Below are 18,244 nucleotides of genomic sequence, written 5' to 3' on the forward strand. Positions count from 1 at the left end.
TGACAGGCCAGGCTGGGGATGAATGATCCCCGATTGTAATACTGTGCTCATGGCTGGCCATTGGGTAGTGGACTTCATCCTGCTGAGCTTTGTTTCCATTGTCTGTAAAATGGGGATAAGGCTCTTCTTAAGGTTGTGATGCTTCACTGTGGCAATGTGAGCAGAGGCAAATTACAAACTGTGAAGTCCTTAGCCAGCATTTGCTATGTGCATCATTATTTCCCTGTGTGTGCTGCCAGGAGGGGGTGGTCATTTCTTGATCAATCATGAGCCACTGCAGAGGTCCTCTGTCAGGATGATGGAATCCCCAGCAAGGCTCACCTATGGCTGGTAGCCAGGTATGAATGAATGAATGAATGAACAAACTGATTCTGAGGTTGACTGTCTCATTTCTCAATTCCCAACTGGTTGAAGTGACAAATTAGGAAGGACACACAAGGAGGAGGGGAGAAGAAAGAAGTGTTGGGCTGCTGGAGTCAGGTCTGTGGGCAGCAGAAGGAAGGGACAGGGTGGGAGGAACTGAAAGGAAGTGACTAATTTTTTTTTTTTTTTGTAAAACAGGTTTCCACTTAAAACTATTAGATGGCTTTAGTGGTATAGATGGTATATAGGGAAGAGAGAACAGCTCCAGGGCATGATACCAGCTTAGCTGCCTGGAAAACTGCTTCCTACATTTTAGGCCATTCAACATACTCATGCACAGGACAAATATCTCTAAAGTGCTGACTATGTGCCTGACAAGTGGCTGTCAGGCAGTGAGGACATGAGGCTACCGCAGACAACATCATGCTTGAGAGATTCTGGATAAATGAGGCATCTGGACACTTGAGGATGAGAGGGAGGGAGGAGATGCAGAAAAATTTCCACAGACAGGAAGTTCTGGAGGACCAACCTAAATCACTGCCTCAGGCAAGGTTTCTTCCTTCTCTGGGGCTCCATCTTCCCATTTATAAAGTGAGACTAATGATAAAAAGTACAGCACCAGCCACCTGGCCAGAAGTCACAGACGTTCTTTACCCTAACTCTATAGCCAGCAAGTCAGGGGTTGCTGTTTGTTGTGGGGTAGATTGTCCCTTTCATAGATGAGCAAACTGAGGCTCAGCTGGTTTCTAACTTGCCTGGGGTCCAAGGGTTGGTGGGCGTCCTGATGTAACCTGGGTGTGTCTGCTTCCAGAGTTCCCCTCTCCTGCCCTCCCAAACAAATCCCACGCTGCCTCCTCACAGATTGCTGAGGATTCAGTGACATCACAGATATCAAAGTGCTTTGTAACGTTAGACTAGTATGTGTCCAAAGGCAACAAAAACTAAGTCTTGATTCCTCCACGAAACCAAACACTGAAGTTCAGAAGGGCACTTAGAATGTGCCAAGCCCAGAACTCCCAGGTTCCTGATCCTTCAACCTCCTGCATTCTTTGGCCAACTGCCTCTCGGGGAAAGGGATCTGCAGTCCCAGGGGCCTCAGCTGACCCCACGTAGCCCTCAGAGCAGGGCTTCTCCTGAGACCCATCGGACCCCTCCTGCACCGGAAGACCACTCATCTCATGAAGGCCTGGCTCTCCTCTGCTTCACCCCTACCAGAGGCCTAACAGGGCACCTTCTGGCCCAGGTGCCATGGAAGTCACTCTAGGGTCCCTGACCACCCGCTACTGATGGCTGTGAGAACGCAGGCCAGTCATCTCTCCTCTCTGAGCCTCTGGTTTCCCACCTGCAAAACAAAGGATTAAAGCAGATCACACACAGGACAGGTCTACTCCAAGGAGAGACTCAAACAAACCTAACCTTGAGTGGCTAAATTAGCTAGGTGGGTAAGCAGAGGAATACCAGGCTCTCCAGAGGCCTGGTCTGAGAAGGGAGGAGTTATCCCCACCAGGATTCCCCCTCTAACTGTGAACTCATGACCTACCCTTGGGGACCAGCCCTCAGGAGCCCCAGGTTGGAGAAGTAGATGAAGCCTCTACCAACAGCCACCAGCAGGACCCTCATCTGCTGTCTTCCCAAGGTGGCTGGGGTTTGAGCCAAGGAGAGGTAGGAAAGGGGGAGCCCAGAGCATAGACATCCCCTCTGCCCACTATGGCCCAGAGAGATTGCTAATCAGCCTCAGGATGCAGAGCAAGGCAGAAGGTACCAGGATGCAAGCCTTCTAGCTCCAGCCCAGGTTCTCTCCACTTCCCCAGAGCCACTCTTTCAGGAGCATGGGGTCAAGTAAAGAGAGGAAGAACAGAGTGAAGAGTTAGCTGTACCCACACACACCCTGCCCTGGTCAGGATGCTGCAGCCATTGACAGCTGGGACCCTAAGCTCCCAGGTGAAAACCAACACCTTGCTGCTCCTTTTTCTGTCTCATTCAATACAGGTACTGTAGTACTGCAGTTCCCTTGCTTCCTGTGGGCTGAGCCTCCCCAAGGCCAGCAGCACGGAGCCCGGAGCAGCCCCTCGAGGTCAGGCAAGGTGGAGCGAGGCCTGGAGAGGTGTGCCAGACATTCCTCACCCTGTTAGTGCAAAGCCACGGAGCCTGCGGATGCTGCTTCCTCAAGATGAAGGGGGGTCTCAGTCCCCACCCCGAAGAAGAATCACAGCATTCCGACTGCCACAGCCCTTTCAGGGAGAGGAGTTTGGATGGGTACCCATCTCTATCTCTTGGCCTCCTCCCACAAATCAGGCTGCAGGTGGCTTCTTAAGTGGCCCCACCAGGGACAGTCTTATCTCTGGAGTGGGCAAAGGACAGGATAGGCTAGTGTCAGGTGTGCTCAGGTGCATAGGCCTCTCTGTAACTTGTCCAGTCAGGAGCCTGGGTTGAACTTGGCAGCCAGCCCTGGGCCAGTGTTGGCCAGGGTCATGCCACCCTGAACTCAAGGGACCCTGGGAGCCTGTGAAGGCCAGCAGATACAGTGTGGGGCTGGCAGGCTTGGGGACATCTGCGGGGCCTTGGAATGGGGAATCTGCGGGTATGTGGCTCACAGGGGCTCCTGCCAATCAGGTAGCAGGCAGCATCCTGGTGCAAGACTGAGCCTGGACTCAGAGGAGGCACTGTTAGGGGACAGGACAGGAGATGTGGTTGGGCACTTTGCATGGAAAGCACCTGGAGGCCCAGTGGGATAGTGTCCATGGGGCCCAGTCAGGTGACCTAAAACACCCAGCCTTTGCAGCCAGCACCTGCAAGTTCCTGGCACCCCCACAGCTCACCCTGGGCATTGTCTTAGTCCTCAGAGAGGCCTGAGGAGGAAGGTGTGTGGCCCTCAGAATCACAGTCCTGCCTCAGACTCCTGAGTAGCTCGGATTATAGGAGTAAATTAAGAACTTTACAGAAGAGAAGAAATGACTTGCCCAGGGTCATCCTGCCCATAAGTGACAAAGCCAGGATTCAAACGCAAGCTCTTCAGCCCCGGAAGCTCTCCAGACTTGAATGACACTGAAGCTGCTGTGTGCAAGTGGCTCAGGACAGAGGAGGCCGACTTCAGTGGGGTCCACCATTGGGAGGGCTTGCATAGTGGCCTCCAGTGTCCCCAGACGCCCTCCCCTAGGAGGAACAAAAAAGCCCTCTGACATTCTTCAGTTCCCCCAGGTGGAACAGGGCCCGAAACAGGCACTGCAGTTGGGTATCCGGGTTGAGAAAACAAGCAGATTCATACAAGGCCTCATTGTTACAGAATCTGACACTTTGACCATTAAAACAAAACCAAGCAAAACAAAATGTTGCTGCCTTTGTCTTATCCCTTAGAGAGAAGGGGGACAGTGGGAAGTCACCAAGGCAAGGTATTGATCCCTTTCCCCACCCAGCTCCAATCTCAGAAACTCAGCTCAGGCAGCTGGGCTGGGGAGCCCAGGATCTGAGTCCAGCCTGGCTCTGCCACTGTTCCTGTGGCCTTTCACTGCACACCCATGACGTGTCAGGCACTGCACTTCCTGTGCATGGCCTCATTTCAGAAAGATGATTGCTAGTCCCATTTTTCAGAGGAGGACACTGAGGCTTGAAGAAGACACCCAGAAGCAAAGCGGGGCTAGAATCCAGTTTTATCAGAATGCAAAGACTTCCCACCCACTTGTTTCTCCAGGCAGGGAAGGCAGTATCCCTAGGGAGGGCATGGCCTGGGAGGGAAGAGCTTCTCATCCTGGGATGAGCAAGCACCATCTCAGGATGTTGCAGGAGGCGTGTTGCAGAGGGCAGCCTGGTGGCTCCCAATCTTGGCTGTACCAAAATCACCTGGGAAGCTGTGACAACCAACACCCTGGTCTGGCCTCCGAGATGGGGTGGGGCCCTAGTAGGACTTTTTAAAGCTTTCCAGATTATATAAGTGTGCAGCCAAGTTTGAAAGTCATGGGTCCTGATGCCCCCTGCAGCCCCGCCCACCTCAGAACCCCCTCACTACATCTTTAGCAGGTCGGAAAGGACTTATTTTCCTGACCCCATTTTTCAGAGAGCCAGAATTCAGGCAAAATACAGGGTGTCCTCAAGGCCCCATACCCAGCCACAACAAAGGCAGCACAGGGGTGCTGTGACCTCAGCGCCGGCCTCTGGGGTAAGCTCCTTTAAGATACTTGGGGGATCCTTGTCAGGGGACAGAAGTTTCTCTTTGAGCTTCCTGGGTGGGAGGGTGAGATGAGTTCTTCCTGGATTTTTTTTTTTTAAGAGTCCACTTGTTCAAAGCTAAACAGCTGCAGGGTGAATGCTGGGAGACCCCTCAGCTTGCTGGTGTGCCTTGGGAGCAAGAAGATAAAAGAACTCAAAGCAGGCCTATTGCTTCTTTTCTGTAGATGATTTGGTTCCCAGCGGCCTACGCTTCCTCCACAGGTGCCTTTTGGCCTTCCCCATGCCCTCAGAGCTGAATGTCAAGGGCAGGGTGGCAGTGTGGGTGGTGGGGAGAGAGAGCCCATGAAACCCAGCTTCCTGGGGTCTTCCCCAGCCTCTCCTTGCCAGCTGCCCTTGGAGAGGAACTGGTTCCCTTGGAGACTGCTCAACAGCTACAGGAGCACCACCTCCGGGAAGCCCACCCTCGCTCCCTCCCCACACGACTTTGGGCAACCTAGATCTTGACCTGCCTTGTCACATTCTGTGTTGTCATTGCTTCTGTCCTCCCTTCCTACCAGGCTGTTCATTCATTCATTCCACAGATTGGCTGCCCTTGGTCTGGGATTCATGCCAATGCCTTCCTGAGCACCTGTTCTCTCAGTTCCTTGCTCGGTGCTGTAGACAGATAATAAGGGCCAGCATGCACTGAGTATTTATTATGTGCTGGGCTCTTTTTGAGCTTTACATGCACAGTCCATTTAATCCTCACAACAACCTTGTGAAGTAGGTTCTGTGATTAGTCCCATTTTTCAGATGTGGTAACAAGCCCAGAGATGTTCAATCACTTGCCCAAGTCACTTGAGCCCTACCTACCCTTTACCATCAAGTATATTACCAGTGGGACAGGCCCCTGCCTCAGGAGCTCAGCAGTCTCCACAATTTGGAAGTTTTGTATCTGTGTGTTTGCCTATTTAAAGTCTCTCCAATCATGTCACACTGTGGTTCGATGTGTGTGTAGGGCGAGGGCCAAAAGAATGATGCCTCCCCATAAGAAAGGACTCACTCTGCTCAGCACTAGCTGACTGGATCCCTGACTGCTCCTCCCAACTGGGTCATTTCTGTTGCTAAGGCCTAAGAAGAAAACCCAGGTCACTGGACATCCTGTTTTCTCCCTGCCCTGCACCAGGCTTGGGGGCCCTCCCGGGCTGACAGCTGCCTGCTCCCACAGTGCTCACTGGGAAGGCACTGGGAACCGCATCTCTGCAAGTCCCAACTGACCCTCCGCAGCCCTTCTAAGGGAAGTCCTCCCTGCCACCTGCCACACCCTCCCTCCTTACTTCACTCGCTGGACTCTTTAGTCAGCTTCTCACTGAGTCACTTGTTCACGAGGCCACTGAGAGGATGGGCGAGGGGGACGCTGATGGAATGCCTGCTTACCCCTCTCCCTTCACCTCATTAAACCCTCAACACTGTTATTATCAACTCCATTTTATAGGTAAGAAAACAGGTGCAAAGTTAAGCAACTGGTCCCATTGCAGCTCACATGGCCTCCCTGACCTGGGGGTGGCCAGGTACACTGCCAGTCACTTTAGGGTAGAGGTGGTTGGCAAGGATGGCAGAACTACACGAGCCCATGCAGACCACAGGCACTGAGCAGTGGGGTGTAGATCAGCAGCAGAGCAGGGTGGGTCCACCTTCTGGGGAGGAGTCCTGGAGCCTTCTAGGAGGAGGCATCGCCAGGCCTGGAGGATCTCGCTGCTCTTGCCCAGCCACCACAACAGGAGAAAGGGCAGAACTGGCCCACAAAGCTCTGGTGCCCCGTGTGTGCTCGCCACTGCCCTGGAAGCAGCAAAGGGAGAAGAAGCCAGTTGTCCTGCCAATGACCCCACTGCGGCCAGGCCAGCCTGCCCCCAGTCCTGCCAACCTGGCCTGGCCCAGTCGGCCCCCAATCACAGCTAATGACCATGCTGCCTGCAGCCCAGGCCACCACCCTCTTTCCGGTGACCACAGTTTCTTCTGGCTCAGACAGCAGCCAGGCCAAAAATCACAGCTGCTTGTCACACCACATCCTCTAGCCCTTTGCCGTGGTCTCCTCCTCCTTCTGCCAGGATCACGGAGGACACTGCAGAATGCAGGACAGGCAAGGCGCTTGGACGCTGCCAGCTCACTATACGTGTGGGCAGACAGGACCACACAGAGGGGCTGACTTGCCACAGGTCACACAGCTGGCTGATGCAGAGCCCAGGCCAAGGATTCCTTCCTGGGCCCCACGCTCAGTCTCACTCTGCCCTTCTTAGCATTGGAAGGAGGCTCGTGTGCACCCTCTTCGCATGCAAAGAATGCTTTCGAGGTACTGAGTGGAGCTGAGGAGACAGGACATCTAAAAGCTGGCTGTTCAGTGACAGAAGCACTGACTTCTAATTCGAACAGTTGCAGGCCTGACTCCCTGCTTCCTATCAAGATGTGTGACCTTGGGCAGGACAGTATACCTCTCCAAGGCCTGGACTCTGGGGCATAACAGTAGCTATCTCCCAGCATTAGTGTGAATGAGAGTGTCCAGAAAATCTTAGCACATTGTCTGACTTATTTATTTATTTATTTTTTATGGTGCTGGGGATTTGAACCCAGGGCTTTCCGCTTGCAAGGCAAGCACTCTACCAACTGAGCTATATCCCCAGCCCCCATTGTCTGGCTTATAATAATTATTCAGGAACATTAAGCTATTGTTAATATCATCAGTATTATTAAGTGTGCTGATATATTTTATAAACTGACAAATGCCATGGATGGTAGGTATTATTTATTCCTATAAAGTGTTAAAGATTCTGAGGTGGTGTGCTCAGAGGATTGGACAATCTAGGAATATTTCTAGAGGAAATTTTGACCCATGTTGGGCCTGGACAGATGGGGACATGAATAGAGAAGAGACAGGACTGGCAGTTCAGATGGGAGGCACCCCACAAGCAAAGGGGCAGCAATGAGGCCACACGTGGTATGTGCAGGAGACACTGGTGAGCAATGAGCCTGAGGTCCCTGCAGTGGCTCTTATGGGCAAGGACTTGAATGCCACAACTAGAAGCCCGGTCTTCATCTTACAGAGGAAGCACAGGGAGCCACGAGGAGTTCTTAGTGGGGACTCTAGGCTGTCTTCTGTAATATAAGTTCTGTCTACTACTCAAGGGCCCCTCCCACCTCATCATTCACCCCTCTTCCCTTTACCCCCTGCTAACCCCACAAACCCAGCACCTCTACCCCAGGTTCTCCCCACCTCTCTGCTTGCCACACCATGTCATCTCCCCTACCCTGTCCTGTGGTCCATGTTGACAGTGAAGTATAGCTTTATTGAGTACATTTCATGCCCTGGGTTTTGCACATGTGCCCCCATGGTCACCCAAAACAACCCTCCATTTCATAGAGGAGGAAATAGCCTGGCAGGGCCAGGTGTCTTGCTCTCCATCTGACAGTAAGTCAGTGGCAGAGTCAGGATATAATCTTGATGACAAGACCCCCAATCTGTGCAGTAAGTTGCCTCTAGCTCCAGCCCAGACACCTACCACCTCAGAGAAGCCTGCCCATTACTCCAATCCCTAAGGACCTTTCCTCCAGGCTGCCAGCCTCTCCCTCTTGTATCCTCACCCTTAACCCCCTCCCCACACCTCTTTAGAATCAAAGGCCAGTTTGATCCTAGATCAGTTAGTCTTGCTCTCACTGTTGCCTGTGAGCCCACCTGGCCCTCCAACAGAAGAGTCAGGTTGATAATAGGCCACTCTTCTGTTCTCGCCAGCTCTATCCCCCACCCAATACATTCAGACCCAAGACTAATAGCACAAACAGGAGCCACTTGCCTCTTCTGGTGGGGTTCAGATGCTCAGCTGAACACAAAGCCATTTCCCTGAGCCTGCCTCCCAGGGGTGGGAGCAATAAATTATTCACTGAACTTTGTGCCTAGGAAGGCCAGACAATGGGCCAAGGAATGGACACCAGTTCCCTGCTCCCCATGGGAAGGTATCATCAGAACCCACAGCCCCTTGTCAGTATCCCCATGGAGATTCCGGAAGCTATGAGACTAGAGAAGATAGTATAGGGGAGTCTGACCCACAGGAAGCCTGAGCAAATTCAGGACTCTGAGCCTTCAACAGTAGCCTGAATTGTAATCTAAGGCAAGTCTGAGAATTTTCCCAGACTTCCTGGTTAAAACTCAAGCTTCCTTTTCTTCATAGGGAAGGAAGTAGATATTTGGTCAGGCACTAGATATTGGTATCTCATTCAGTCCTCAAAATGACCTGGTAAAAGAGGTGTTCTACTTTTACAGAGAAGCAGCTGGGGCTCAGGGCATGAAGAGATTTGCCCAGGGAGCGTGAGGCAGAGCACAGCATGTTCACCTGCCTGGTCTGACTTACCACTGTCTGCGTTCACCAGTTCAGACTGCCATTTAGCCCATCTGGGTAACTTTCAGGTTACTGGGTAGATAGCTGGTGCACAAATAGTTTCTGAAACAAACTCATAGGCCCTGGCAAGTGGTTTCACCTCTTTGAGCCTCAGTTTCCCACACAGGGTGGCCATTAATAACAAGCCCATTCTTGGCAAACATGACAAACTCCTTATCACTCGACAGTTTGCTGATGTGATTGCTTCATCACAGGTAACACACAGCCTGCTTTGACCCCACTTTATAGGTGAGGCACCAGAAGATGCCCCAACTCTGCTCTGCCTCACTCCAGATTCCAGGCTTTCTCCACCACACCATGAAATGAGATCAAAGGTGTGAAATTATTTCATCAAAGAGGAGCTTTGTTTAGATGCAGGGATTATTATGAGGACTTGAATCCTCACACAGAGGAGCAGGTAGGGGGAGTCCCAAGACCCTTAGTCACCTTCTGGGTTCCCCCAGCCCCTCTAACCCCAGAGACAAGCTTCTAGTCTTCACTACCCTGTTCCACCTCCCAGGGGCTTTCCAAGGTGGTTTCCCCTTGGCTCCAGGGAGCTGCGCACAGCAGGAGTTAACTAGTCCCAGCCAAGGCTACAGTGTCCAGACCAAGGCCATATGTCCTCCTCCTCCTCACCCAGAACAAGTGCCCACAGAGTCCATGCCAGGGGCTCTTTCTCTGTCTCCACCTGGCCCCCAAGGATAGCAGGAGCCCCTGCCTGGAACTAAAGACACCTAGGACTGTGCCCACAACCTTGGCAGCTCCACCCTTAAGACGTTGGACAAGTCCTCTCTTCCTGGGCCAGAGGTGTTCACAAGTTCCCCTGCCCAAGAGAGACTGAGGTCAGGTCTTCCATCTGGGCCATAGGCTGTGAGGTTGCTGGCATGTCTCAGGCCCCAGCACCACCACAGAGACTCTCACAGCAGCCTCAAACATGGTCACACTGACCTCAAATCAGGGGTAGGGTAAACCCCAGCCACACCCCCAGAAGATGCAAACTGAGGAGCGGAGTGGACACCTTGAGGGAAAGCTTTCTCAAGTGGAGCTTCTGGGTCAACCACTCACTCACTTTAGGATCTGGGAAACAGCACCTCCTCGGCAGTCCCCATTAGTAGTGTGAAGGACGTGAGCTGGGTGAGTGCTGAGGGGCCACGTCTCCTCCACTTTCTGCAGGACTCTGACCTGGGGACCTCCACAGTGAGTTCCCCAACAGTTAAGCAGAATCCAAGAAATCCAGCCTATCTCAGAGACCCCAGAGTCTGGCAGGTAGGGGTAAGGAGCACTTGCTTCCCTACCCTGGGCCCCAAGGAGAGCTTTGAAACTGGGAAGCCTCCCACCTTTGCCTTCAACTCTGGGTCACCTTTCCTGGGAGGTGAGATGTCCAAGGAGTTGGAGGCAAGGAGAAGCCACCTCCTCAGCCTCAGAATCAGTGCCGGTTATTCACTTCCTTTCTTTCCCTCTTTGCTCTTTCCTTTTTTACTCGCTCCTTCATCCCCAGCGTGAAGACAGCAGGATGCCTCAGCTCTGCCAGCCTCAGTTTCTCCATCCTTCAACACCCACAACAATACATGATACTCTTTATCTCGCAGTGAGGTAGCAGTGAGCCTTAAGTGAGGGACCATTTGTGCAAGGGCGGGGCGCGAACCTGCACACAATGGGTGCTACACAAGTGCTCTTTTTTCCCCCTTCCTGCTCCCTCTCCCAGCCAGTTCCAGCCTTTGCCAGTGCCCGCTCCAAGCCTTCAGTGTCCAGCCCCGCCGCGAGGGGTCCAGACCGCTCCCGCCGCGCATCCGGGACTCTCACCTGCAGCCTAGGCTCTCGCCGGCAGCCGGGGCAGAGGGCGTCTGTGTTCCTTTCGGGGCAAGCGCTTGGGCGGGAGGAAGGTGGCAGCTTCGACTCACAGCACGAGCCCAGTGGCTCAGTCCGACTGTCTTGCCGGCCTGGGACCCCTCGCGGGGCGCTGGACCCGGGCGGGGCTTCCCAGGAGCTCGTACGGTTCCAAGTCTGAGGCAGTCGGTCAAAGGCAGCTGAAGGTTCGGTTCTCCGGGAGCCGGAGGGTGGGACGTCCGGGTTCCTTTGCACTGCAGTCGGAGGCTGGGGTCACCTCACGCTAACCCCTGGGCGAAAGGCTGGGGGCTCCGACACACACTGATAGAAAGGCTGGGAATGAACCCGCAACGATGGACGCTAATGTGGAGTCTGGGGTGTCCCGTCCCGGCGCTCCGGGTAAGGGCCGAGACTTGGGCGTCCCGTGAGTCCGCTCCGGACCTCGGGGCTGAGAGAGTCCAGGCACGGAACCCGGGGCTGGGTCGGGCAGGGCAGGGCAGGGCAGGCGCCGCCTGGGAGGCGCGGCGGCCGGAGCCCCGCGGGGAAGTCTTCCCAGGTCTGGACGCAGTTCGCTCTGCAAAACGGGGCGGACCTCGGCACGACGGCTGAATCCCGAGCTCCTGGCAGCAGCTTCACTTCCTCCTCTTCCCCTGCTCGCTCGCCGCTTGTTTAGCCCCGCACCGCAGCCGCTGCCACCGCCGCTGTCATCCTGGCCACCCACCCCCACCAGAGCTGCAGCCCGAGCCAAGCCGAGCAGAGCCGAGCCCAGCTGAGGCAGCACCGCCCAGAGCCCGAGCTGCCGTGAGCGCGGCCCCGCCCTTACGGGGCGGAGTGAACTGAGGCCCCGCCCTCCACGGGCCGCGGGCGGGGGCAGGGCACGCGCCTGCTCTCCTTCGTGGGCCCCTGCACTGTCGCGCAGCCGGAGCCAATCAGAGAATGGGTAAAGGGCGGAGCTCTGCGGAACGTGGACTCTACCTCCGAGAAGGCGGGGCAGACAATGGAGAGGTGCGGCTGGAGAGAGGACAATAGACAGGTTGGGGGATCTTAAAGAGAGAATCTGCGAAAGTGGGTAACCTAGGGACCCGGATGGAAGGATAAGAGAGGTGGTCTGGATTGTCTGGGACCGGGGCATGAAGTCTGCAGTGGGAGGCTCCCGGGTGTCATGGGAAAGAAACACGAGTGGGTAGGCAAAGCAGTGGCGAGGTAGTAAGGAGGTCAGGTGGGATACCGGGGACCACGGGGTCACAGGGGACCCGGGGGTGATGCGACCTTGCTCTCCTCTTGCCCATCCCTAGCTTCTAGGACCCAGTGCACAGAGGAGAGTTGAGTGCTATGAAATGCTCAGATTTTAAGAAGCGGTGAAAAATAAGTTTTTGAAAATGAAGAGCGGATCTCTCTTCCACAGTTCCCCTTTCCCAGGGTTCATCGCCGGGAGGAACGTCGTTGTTAGTTTTAAAAATATGAAGGCAAGAGCAGAGGTGTGTGAGCACAACACTCTTCGAATCGTGATGTGTCTGTTGTCTGCTCACGCACCAACCCCACTCCGCAGCCTTGGATGCAGGAGCTGTGTGTAATGCTTCTGTGTCCCCCACGCCCCGTGCAGAGCCTGGCACAGAGCACGCGTTGGAGGGTTTGATGTATGAATGAATGTTGAATGTGCGCGGGGGCGATGTGAAAGCCACTAATTGGTCCGGGAAGTGGGGGAATGGAGGCGGCACAGTACAGCTTCTCTGTAAGCCTCACACAAAGTGAGAACCAGTAAGAACCCCATTTCACTGCTCAGGACCCAAGCATAGAGTCCAAGTGATGCTCCCCAGATCCCATAACTGGCACAAGATTCTGTCCACCCATCAGTACCCCATTCCAGGGCAAAACTGAGCCTCTGGTACTGAGTAAAAGAAAAATGAAGATGCCGATACTTAGCAGGGTTACAAGTGAGGGAGCAGGTTTCAGAGGATGGAGGGAAGGGCATTCCCAGCAGAGGAAACAGTGTGTGCCAAGGTATGGAGTCTAAAAGGACACTTCTGGGGACCCCTGAACTATTCTGGTTAGCAGAGGGTTCCCTGAGGGAGTGAAGCGCAGGCTGAGGCCAGAAGGGATTGGCCAGGAACCCACATAGCTCCAGGCAGGGGAAAGAGAACTTTGTTAAAGAACTCAGAAAAGTAAAGGATAACTGGAGCTTCCAGTGAGAGGGCAGTAGAATCCATGGGGAAAAGAATGTGGAACTCTAAGGGGTCCAGGCAGAAGAGGGTTCAGACTTTATTCTGAGAGCCACAAATTCTGCTGGGGCTTTCCTCATGATCCTGAGCCCTGCAGGATGATGCTGATAGCACAGAAATGCTTCTAACCCCCAAGAAGTGCATGGTGTGGGACTTGCCTGAAGAAGAGACGGTCGTCTGCCAAGGCCTAGCCAGAGGCTGCCTAGTCCCCTCTGTAGAGGACACCAGCCAAGGCCATGGTTGGAAGAACAAGAAAAAGGGTGGGCTGGAGGCTGAAGTCCAGCCTGGAGGTGGAGTAGGGGGCCCTTCATCAGGCCCAGGGGCTGGGAAGTTGCCCCAGGAAGCTCAGACTGGTCACTGGGGCATGAGGTCTGATAGGAGCAATTTTGCCTTTTGTGTCAAAGTTGGTGATGGTGCTAAGAAACCTTGTGCCTTCTGCTCTAACTCAGAACCTTCTCTAGCTTCAAGTTGCCAGCACGATCAAGCCTTGAATCCCTAGCCTGGCATTTCAGCCCCTCCCTTGTTGATGTCAGCCCAGCGGCCTCATCTCCCCACCTCTTCCACCTTCCACACACACACTTCTCTTAGCTCCATCAGCAAACATCTCCATGGACTTCCTCCATGTGGTTGCTCCTGCTGGCCCCCTAGTCTGGGGCCCTGCTCCCCTTCTCTCTTGAATTTATCTCTGCTTCCCTGCTGGACTAAAGGGAAGAAACAGGAGGCCAAATGCTCACCTGTCCTCTTTGCTACTGCATCCTCAGAGCCTACCATGGAGCCCAGTACATAGCAGGTGCTTAGTAAATAATTATGGAATGTTCCATCTCTCAAATCTGAGATCACCTCCTCTGAGAAGCCTTCCTGAACTCCCCCAGGCAGCTTGCCTTTGGTCTGGCTCCCTTAATTTGAAGGTTCTATAATTACGTATGTTCATGTCTATTTCCTGCCACTAGTACAGGAGCATCTCAGTAACAGTGTGACCCCACCCACTGCCTCCCAGCCCATTGTCTGGCAGCCCTCACAAGATCTCAGCATTGGGAAGTAAATGAATGAGATTCTCAGAGAAAAGCTGTCTGGATGCCCCTGTTGCCTCAGCCATGCCAGATGAACAGAGTCAGAATGAAAAGGAGCTTTTCAGAGCAGACACTCTATGACTTCTGAAGCCTGCCCAAGGTCAGGGGGTGACCAGCATACAGGTCTCAACCGCCTACACTTGCCCTCTGGTCAACCTTCAGAGGAGAGGGAGTCTTCAGAATTGGTAGAATCTGGCCTTTCTGTGGCCAGGGAGGCCTACCCAGCAGGACAGCTACAGAATCAGGGTGGCTTGTCTAGGAGGGTGATTGAGGGCACAGGCACTTAGGATCCATGCCTGGAGGCTAACAGGAAACAGTAGCCTTTTCTGCCTGTGCCCCACTACTCCTGAGAACCTCTGCTGGCTCTAAGCCTCTCTCCAGAAGCGGCTCGCAGCCAGACTGCAGCCTGTGCTTCAGGCCCTCTGAGAAGAGCAGCCCTTCCCTCCTCACACAACTCGGCTCTCACTCTCAGGCCTGCATTTACTAGTAATTTTGCATTATTTTTCTTAAAATAGACCTCTGAATTGTATAAGGTCTTTCCACAAGATCTGCTTCCAAGCCAATCATAAGGTGTACGCATCATGGGTAGGCACAGTACTAGGTGGTAGCAGGGGACACCAGGGTGCAGCTGGTAGATGTGGCCTGAAGCCATCTCTGATGGGGTTCTGAGGCTAAAGCAAGCTCATTGGCTGTCACAGGATGTAGTGCCCTCTCACCTCTCTGCCCTGACTCTGCCTGCCTGGAGTCTTTCCCCTCTTTCCCCTGCCTGCATGCCCCACATGGCCAGTGGGACTTTCTTCATCCCTCAAGGTCCCTCGCACAGTTGGCTCCTCTGAGAAGCCTTCCCTCTTCTAGCGGGCAGCACCACATCCTCCTGTGGAGCCCATGACACCGAAGGTTCCCTCTCCTGGAACTCTGATCCCCTTGCATCTGAGCCACTGGTGGGTCAGTTTTTCCATTTGATGATGAGCTTTTAAAGGACAAGAGATGGAACTTGATTTCTCTACACACAAGGGTTGTCCATCTCAGACCCTACTCACTGTTTCCTGAGCTGGACCAAGTCCTATACCCAGGGGTGGGACAGTCAGGAGCCCCCAGCTCTTGCCAGGTGTCCCCAACTAGCACTGTGCCTACCTGTGACACATGTTCCATGAGAAGGAGTTTGAAGCTGATCTCATGGAGAGGTCGTCCACAGCTATCTGCATGGACATGGGTGCTGGGTGCTTTGGGAACACAGGGGCTGCCAGTTCAGCTGGGGCAGGGTAGTGCAAGAACAGCATCACAGAAGAAGTGACACTTGATTGGGTATCTAAGGATAAGCAGAACTTGCCAAGATTTGCCAAGATGAGGGATGAGTCTTCTAGACAGAAGACACCAATCACAGACATGAACAAGGGTACTCTCAGGTGACTGGTGTGAAGGGAGGTGCATTTGGGGAACAGGAATGAGAATTGAGGCTACACAATGGAGCAGTTTGAGCACAGACTCTAGAGCCATGTGGCCTGGGTTCAAATCCGGACACTGTCTGTACTAGCACTGTCATCTCTCTGTGCCTCAGTTTCCTCATCTGTGAAGTGGGGATTATATGAAGTGGGGATTATACAAGTACTTGCCTTGTAAGACATTCATAAGGTCTAAGTGAGTTAATTTTTGTTAAATGCTTAGGGTCATGTTGATACAGGATAAGCTGTGCATGTATCTGCAGGGGCAGGCGAGGCTGTCGTGTGGGGCTTGGGTTTGGACTTCATTTTAAGGACACCGAAGGCTAATGGGGAAGAGCTGAGGGAAGTAAGAGGCTTGGCTTGTTCCAGCCTCACTTCTCCACCCACACACATCCAAGGGCCTCCCAAGGGTCCCTTGCCTTCCCTCTTCCTCCCAGGCCTTCCAGTGCTCCCAGGGGCCCTGTGGCCACAATCCATGTATAGTGGAACTGTAGGGGCTGGGGCCACACCCAGCCAGCATACCCAGGGAAAACTTTATGGCCCAATTTATTGCCAAAGGCAGTCAAGGAGCGCCTCCTGATCCAGAGCACCCGCATGAGTGTCCGAGCCCAGGCCTGGCTTAAAGGTTGCTGGATCTGGGTAAGAGGTTATGTTAAGTGGGAACAGAAGGGGGAATGAAGGGCACAGGGTGATAAAGATGCTTGCTTGGGACTGGAGAGCAGTTTGGTTGGAGGGCATGGTGGAGAGTGATGCTGTGGGATTGGGAACCAGAAACCACCTGGCTCAGCCACCTCTCCTCTCTGCCTCGGCTTCGTCAGTGGTAAAATCGAGATGACAAGTGTGGCCCCCTCAGAGGCGATGAAATCAAGTGTTCAGTCAGTGAGGCCTGAGGGCCTGGTGTGTGTGCATGTTGGAGACCAAGGCCAATTCCATGCAATGAGGCAGCAAGGTCAGGATGCCCTGGCTGGAGGGGTGGGCAGAGGGACAGGTCACACAAGTTTGGTTTCTTTGCTGAGGGTGGAGGGAGCCACAGGACGGTTTAGACAGGGTGATTTGCTTTGCAAAGATGGCCTGACCACAGTTTAGAGAAGAAACTGATGCAAGGGGACACACTAGGCCTGTTTTAAGAGCCCAGAAGATAAGGAGAGAGGAATATCTATACCTGAACCCTGGCTGTGGCTCAGGTGGGTGGAAAAATCCAAGAATACCTGAGGAGAAAAGGTAAGACCTAGATAGAGGGGTCTGTGGTGACTCCCAGGGCCCAGGGTGGCAGTGCTGTTCATTGGTGGGGGGTTGAGAGACTTGAAGTTAGCAGGTGTGGGGTCAGGTGCTGTGGTTTGGGGGTCATGGTGAGTTTGAAGGGCCTTTGGGAGCTCTGTGGGATATGTGGACCAGGGAGCAGACAGAGCAGCTCCAGAAAGAGAGGGTTGCCTACCAGGGATGAAGCAGGAAAACCATTAAGGAAGGGGACTCCAGAGGAGGACTCCTCGTGGGGCAAGAGGTTAACAAGGGCCAGGAGGGTGGGGATGAAATGTCGTGTGGGTAACTGGGGAGACCCGCATGGATGGAGAAGAAGACTGGAGCAGAGGAGCACTTGGTGATGGTGGAGAACCCTTTCCAGGGCAGCTGACAAAGGGCTGGGCACTTGAGTGGCAGCAGGAGAAGGCAGAGTTTGATGGAGTTTGAAGGACTTAAAGCTGAGAGCTATGTGCAGAGGGAGGGAGGGGCAGGAGACTGGCATGGCCTCAAGGACTTCTGGGATCCTGAGGACTTCAGAGGGATAGGGACAGGTGGGGAAGATCCACGTGACCCCTTACTTGGTAAGAGGGTTGGGTCACTCTGGACAGTGTCTGTCTCAAGCTAATAAAAGATGATACCTGGCTCATCTTCTCATTCTCCTGGAGTACCCTGATCAGAATCCAATCTTGAAATGATGGGAACCTTCACTTCCTTTCGGACCCCAGATTCTGGGGCGCTAGTCAGGGGAAATACCAGCAATCATCCACGCCTACCGTTTTCCAGCTCCTTTGGATGCTCACTGCTAGAGGGGGTCTCCTTTATCCCTTTCACTGTCAATTGCAGGGTCTGTTACCACCTTGACCATGAATCCCTAGATTTACTTCTGTGCCCCAGGCCAGGGCATGGGTCACACCCAACAGGTGCTCAATACCTTTTACTGTGGAAAGGTAAAGGGTGCCGTCATTTGGCTGCCTCTGCTGCCCCCTGCTGCCTGATTCTGGTTAGGGCAGAATAATACTAAGAATGCTAGAGCGCTGTTCTCCAATTTTCTGTTTCAGTACCCTTTTTCACACTTCCAAATTACTGAGAACCCAGAAGAACTTCTGCTTGTTAGTTTATACCTATTGATACTTACATTACTGTAAATTAAAATGGATACCTTTAAAATATTCATATAATTAAAATAACAAAAAGGGACTAGTGTTAATATCATAATGTATTAGAAAAATAAATTCTCCAAAACAAAACAAAAATAATGAGAGGTGATATTGGTTAAAGGGTTTACAAGTCTCTTTAATGCTTAGTTTAATAGAAGACTGCTGGATTCTCAGCATTCAATCTGATGCACTGTTGTTTGAAGTTTATGGGGAAAATACAGGCTTACATGGATTTGCATTGGAAAAGGGATATTTTAATGGCCTTTTGAAGTAGTTACGTCTGTTCTCATTGATACTAACCAAAACTGGTTTCTTGAAGGTTAGTTGGAGTTAGTCTAAAACTCCATCAATGAAACT

At 53.1% G+C, this 18,244-nt stretch overlaps 1 protein-coding gene across 3 annotated transcripts in view; it reads right to left on the reverse strand.

Annotated features, from left to right (window-relative positions):
* The window catches only part of GDPD5 (glycerophosphodiester phosphodiesterase domain containing 5), a 79,294-nt gene extending 67,759 nt beyond the window's left edge, over positions 1 to 11,535 (reverse strand). The window contains exon 1 of one of the 3 annotated variants that reach the window (XR_013757788.1): positions 10,737 to 11,535. The gene's annotated coding sequence lies outside the window, so the exon portion shown is untranslated. The remainder of the gene's footprint in view (positions 1 to 10,736) is intronic. The other 2 variants (XM_079104443.1, XM_079104444.1) reach the window with 2 other exon arrangements.
* Between the last annotated feature and the right edge of the window lie 6,709 nt (positions 11,536 to 18,244).

This window comes from Sciurus vulgaris (genome assembly GCF_902686455.1).
Source record: "Sciurus vulgaris genome assembly, chromosome: 11".
Lineage (NCBI taxonomy): Eukaryota > Metazoa > Chordata > Mammalia > Rodentia > Sciuridae > Sciurus > Sciurus vulgaris.